The following is a 6,150-nucleotide window of genomic DNA, read 5'->3' as shown; positions in this document are numbered from 1 at the left end:
CAAACTGGGTCAGCTAAAATCCAACTACAAGCTGTCCATCCTTTAAAAAAAAAAAAAGGTAATTCCCTGGTGGTCCAGTGGTTAGGACTCGGTGCTTTCACTGCTGGGCTGGGTTCAGTCCCTGGTGGGGGAACTAAGATCCCACAAGCAGAGGCATGGCCAAAAAAAAAGTTAAAGAAGGATACATTGGCTATATCAAGGGTCCCAACTCCTTACTCTAAAAACTGGCATTGAAGGAAAAAAAATACGCATATATCCTGCTTTAAGTTAAACAGTGGTATTTCGGGATAAACTAATAGACCTAGTTAATGATAGAAAGTTCTTTACAAACTATGTGGAAAGAAAGCAACATTGGAAAAAGCACTATTTTGTAATCCCTAATGAAATACAGTTCACCCTTGAACAACACGAGTTTGAACTGCATGGGTCCGTTTATATGTGGATTTTTTTCAATAAGTACATACTACAGAACTACACCATACAAGGTGGGTTGAATCCAAGCTTGGTTGAATCTGTGGGTGGGTAGGGCCAACTGTAAACTTAGATTATTTGACAGTGGAGGGTCAGCAACCCTAATCCCCAAGTTGTTCAAGGGTCAACTGTAGTTTATTCAGGCAAAGATCATTCATGGATGAGACCATTATATGAAAGTTTGATGAAGCACTTGACAGTGATGAGGCTGTCACCTCCTGATGCCAAGCCCATATTATGTACCTTCTGACATACTATATTAAATACACAGCACCATTTAAAAGTATTTTTGCCAAAAAGTTGAACCTGAATTTAAAAATCAAGGCATTAAAAGTAACTTTCAATTTAGAAGAAATATCTGGGATAGAGGAACAAGTTAAATGACACCACAAAGAAGATAAATCCAAAATGTGGGACATTTTACAGGAAATCTGACCTTTTGTTTTTCAACATGTCAATGGCATGGGGCAGGGGAGGAGGGAAGGAGGGGCAGCTTTAGGTTAAAAAGCGACCCAGCATCCAAATCCTGGGTGTTTGGACCTTATTTGGATCCTGATTTGTACCAATCAACTGTAAAAAGATAATTAAGAGATGACTATTGAAGTATGTAGGGATAAAATGATGTGATGTCTGGGATTGCTTTAAAATACTTAAGAAAGGCTTCCCTGGTGGCGCAGTGGTTAAGAATCCGCCTGCCAATGCAGGAGACACAGGTTCGAGCCCTGGTCCGGGAAGATCCCACATGCCGCGGAATAACGAAGCCCGTGCGCCACAGCTACTGAATCCCTCACGCCTAGAGCCCGTGCTCCCCAAAAACAGAAGCCACCGCAATGAGAACCCACGCACAGCAACGAAGACCCAACGCAGCCATAAATAAATTAATAAATTTAAAAAAATAATAAAATAAAATAAATAATAAAATACTTAAGAAAGGGTCTTCCCTGGTGGTGCAGTGGTTAAGAATCCACCTGCCAATGCAGGGGACATGGGTTCAAGCCCTGGTCCGGGAAGATCCCACGTGCCGCGGAGCAACTAAGCCCGTGCGCCACAACTACTAAGCCTGCGCTCTAGAGCCCGCGAGCCACAACGACTGAAGCCCGCACGCCTAGAGCCCATGCTCCGCAGCAAGAGAAGCCACCGAAATGAGAAGCCTAAGTACCACAACAAAGAGTAGCCCCCGCTCACTGCAACTAGACAAAGCCCGCGCGCAGCAGCGAAGACCCAACACAGCCATAAATAAATGATTTTTAAAAAAATACTTAAGAAAAAGAAAAGGATAAAAGGGATTAATGGAGTGAATGCAACAAAATCTTGATAACTTATGGATCTAGGTTGGTTCATTTACTATTCTCAGTTTCTGGGTATGTTTGAAATTTTTCATAATAAGAATTTTTAAAGCATGGGCAAAAATGTAGATTTATAATATTACTATCTAGCAAAGTAGAATTCGAGACAAAAACATGACGTGGGTCAAACGCAGCTCTTAAATAATAAAGGAAACCATTCACATGAAAAAAATAATGATTGGAACCTTGATGTACTGAAAAAAATAACATTAAAACCATATAAAGCAAAAAAGTTAAAAAGAAATTTCTAGAAACATGATTTGTAAAGATTTTAACATACCTTTCTATTTTTGACATTTGCAAGACAAGTGAGACTAGAGCAAACTATAATAAAGACTCATTTAATAGCTTATATACTAAATTCTATGTCATACGAACAGAATAACTGGAAACCGATAACATTAGACTATAAAGAAAGCTTCAAATTAAAAAAAAAAAAAGAATCTGCAGTATACATCGACTGCTCCCAGAGCAAACATTACATAAAACCAACAATTAATAGCCACAGTATAAACTACAATAACACAAAACAATACAGAAATGCAGCCACTTGGAAACTGAAACTCTCTCTCCTAAATCTTGGCTCAATGAGAAATCAAATATGTAATTACAGAATGTTTGGAAGAAAAAATAACATGAACATTTCATATTAAAACAAAGCAAACTGATGGCATTAAATTGTGTCATATAAAAACATTTCATTACACAATACATTTTGATTACAGAAAAAATCAGAAGATATAGATAAGAAAAATAGAGAATACTGAAAAAATTAATAAATTGGGTTATAAATTAATACTCTCATATTAAGTATCATAAAAAGCTAAAGAATAATTAGATCAATGGAAAAGAACAGAATGTTCAGGAAAAGTCCATACCTTATTAGGATTAAGTACAGTTTACCCCTGTACAACCAGTATTTGAATTGCAGCTCACTTTCACACTTTCACGCAGATTTTTTGAACTGTAAACACTACAGGACTACATGATCCGGGTTGGTTGAAGCTGAAGCTCGGCGCCCCTAACACCCCCCCCACCTGTGTTATTCAAGGTATATGCATATAAGTATTTACTAAATAATCTAAGTAGCATTTTGAATAATTGAGGAAAGGCACTGATCTGTTTATTTGTAAAACAGGAACAGATCCTTACTTGACACTTAAAAATAAATTCCAGTTACAGATGTAAATGTTAAAAAAAAAACCCACAAGAAACAACAGGAAAAATTGTAGGTGAATATTTATATAAGCTTCAGGTGAGAGAATTTTTCAAACACCAAAGCAGAAACCAGAAACCACAATGAAAAAAATGGATAGATTTGGGCGGGGCAGGGAGGGGAGGGGGGATCAGGCACTTGGGGATCCTGCAGGCATCTTCAACTTGAGATAATCAGCCCTGAAATCATCCCTTCCCCATCTGTCTTGGGGGGGGTGGCACCACTGTCCCCCCAAATCCTGGGCACCATCTTGGGCTCCTTGTCTCCCTCATCCCACAGCAGTTAGGAACCAGATCCACAGATTCCATTTCCTGAACATCTGTTTTACTTCCTTCCTCTTGGTATCCCTGCTATCGCCTCCATTCATGGTTTGCTTATTTCTTCCCTGAACCATACATCTTTCCCTAAGGGGTCTCTCTGCCTGCACCCTCACCTGACTCTAATTCATTCTTTTTTTTTTTTTTTAATATTTATTGGAGTGTAGTTGATTTACAAGGTTGTCTCTAATTCATTCTTTTTTAAAAAAATAAATTTATTTATTTTTGGCTGCGTTGGGTCTATCGATGCTGCACGCGGGCTTTCTCTAGTTGTGGCGAGCGGGGGCTACTCTTCCTTGCGGTGCGCGGGCTTCTCATTGCAGTGGCTTCTCTTGTTGCAGAGCATGGGGGCGCGCAGGCTTCAGTAGTTGCATCACATGGGCTCAGTAGTTGTTGTGCACGGGCTTAGTTGCCCCAGGGAATGTGGGATCTTCCTGGACCAGGGATCAAACCCGTGTCTCCTAGCATTGGCAGGCGGATTCTTAGCCACTGCGCCACCAGGAAAGTCCCTCTAATTCATTCTTTACTGTGCTGCCAAGGGGATCTTTTCAAAATGCAAGTATAGTTATTTTGCTCCTCTGCTTAAAATCCTCTGCCCGCAAGATCAAATGTAATTTCCTTACTCCAGGGTTCTCTCTTCGTACACTGTTCTCCTTCCTCCATTAACAGCCATAGCAGTTTGCTAACTGCCCCTCTCACGCGCCCCTTACCTTCAGACATTTGAGATTCCGGTTCCTAATCCTAGAAGGTTAGGAAAATCTAGAGGATCCTAGAAGATTCTCTTTTGAGTGCCAGTACTATACCTTAGTCATATTTATATTTCCCAGGGCTTAACACTGTGCTTGGCATTTAGAAGAATCTTAATATGAATTCCTTATGAATGAAAGAGAAGAAATGTAAGATGAAATTTGAGCCTTCAGGGGTTCACGTCTGATAGGAGAGTATCACACAAAAACCTTGAATAATGGAGCAAACTAGTAAATGGTGATGACCATGACTTACAGAGCACACACTACATTCCAGGGACTGTCCTAATCACTGAGCATAAATACTCCTCACAATAACCCCATGAAGTAGGTAGTGTGTCACCCAAGATATTAAAGAAGTCCTCTGAAGGTGACAAGATTACCAATGGTACCTTTGCCGTTCTGTACCCAGGAGCCTTCTCTGACTACTCAACTAATAGTTTCCCATCACCCTCTTTATTTTGAAATCCTCCTGGTATTAGTTTACTGTCTTTTCTCTCACTTGAATGTAAGCTCCGTGGATGCAGGGCCTGGAGGATGGTTTTAGGAAGAAGTGAAGCCTGAAGGCCAGAAGGGAAGCAGTAGCCCCAGCTCTGCAGGCTAGGCCTGTGATGCTCCAGCCACGTGGCAGGGCTTGGGAGCCAGAGAGAGCTGGAAAGTAGCATCCCTAAAACTTGGAGGCTGGCTTAGAGCAGAGAGAACAAGAAGAATTCTGGATGACTCTGGAGAAGGGACAGGGGGATTCTGTACTCCTAGTTTGTTATTTCTTTTTTCAAAAGTACAAGGAATGGTGGTTTTTAAACTTTTTTGAGTCAAAGACTTATGAAAACCTGATGAACAATACAGCCTCTCCCCGAGTAAATACAGCATCCCCAAAGGGCACGCAGTGCGATAGTCAACTTGGATGCACACCCATAGCTCCTCAGGGCTTCAAGGTTAAAAAAAAAAAATCATCCCTGGTCAGAAAAGTACAATTAAAACAAAAATTGAACATTTCACCAAAGGATAATTTTATATATATATATATACACACACACACACACACACGTGCGCACACACACACACACACAGGAGAGTGTGAAAATCATAAATGTACATCTCCCCGATAATCCCTTTTTATTTTTATTTATTTTATTTATTTTTTATTGAAATATAGTCGATTTTAAATGTGTTAATTTCTGCTATATGGCAAAGTGATTCAGATATACATATTATATATACATGTTATATATATATACACACATTCTTTTTTATATTCTTTTCCATTATGGTTTAATCACAGGATATTGAATATGGTTCCCTATACTATATAGTAGATAATCCCTTTTTATTTTTATTTATTTTTTATTGAAGTATAGTTGATTTTACATGTGTTAATTTCTGCTGTACAGCAAAGTGATTCAGATATATATATATTATATATAGACACATTCTTTTTAATACTTTTCCATTATGGTTTAATCACAGGATATTGAATATAGTTCCCTGTGCTATACAGTAGGACCTTGTTGTTTACCCACTAATCCCTTTTTAAATACACCTGGGATCACCCGATGTGAGCGTGCCATCTTTTCCCTGCGGGACTTGGGTATACTCAAGAGATTGGCAGTTATCCCCACTGTCCAATGCGCGTGCTGTACACACGAGCTTCCTTGCACCCCTCCTGGCCCCTGAGCAGAGGGCAGCGTGGTGGGTGCCCTCTCAATGGAGACAGAGTCCACACCAGGACTGAGGACACGGAGGTGGGCGGCGCCACACCCCGCCTGCCAGTCTCCCGTGGGGGGTTTAGGGGGCAGGGAGGGACGGGCTAAGGTGTTGCCTGATTTTAACTTTATAGCGGTGGACTCACATAGAACACGCTCGCTTCTTTTGCACAGGGATTTGTAGCTTGCAGAGCCCTTTCACCACGTGTCTGTTTAGATGCCAGCCCAAAGAGGCAACAAGAAGTGGGGAACCATTTTCCCTCATATCGGTTTACCTTTAAGAGTATAGTCAGGCTCGATCAAAAAGAAAGGGCAAATTAATTGCTACAGAGACATACACACACACAACCA

The sequence above is a fragment of the Balaenoptera physalus genome (assembly GCF_965194825.1).
Source record: "Balaenoptera physalus genome assembly, chromosome: 20".
Lineage (NCBI taxonomy): Eukaryota > Metazoa > Chordata > Mammalia > Artiodactyla > Balaenopteridae > Balaenoptera > Balaenoptera physalus.
Note: the sequence above shows the minus strand (reverse complement) of the source record.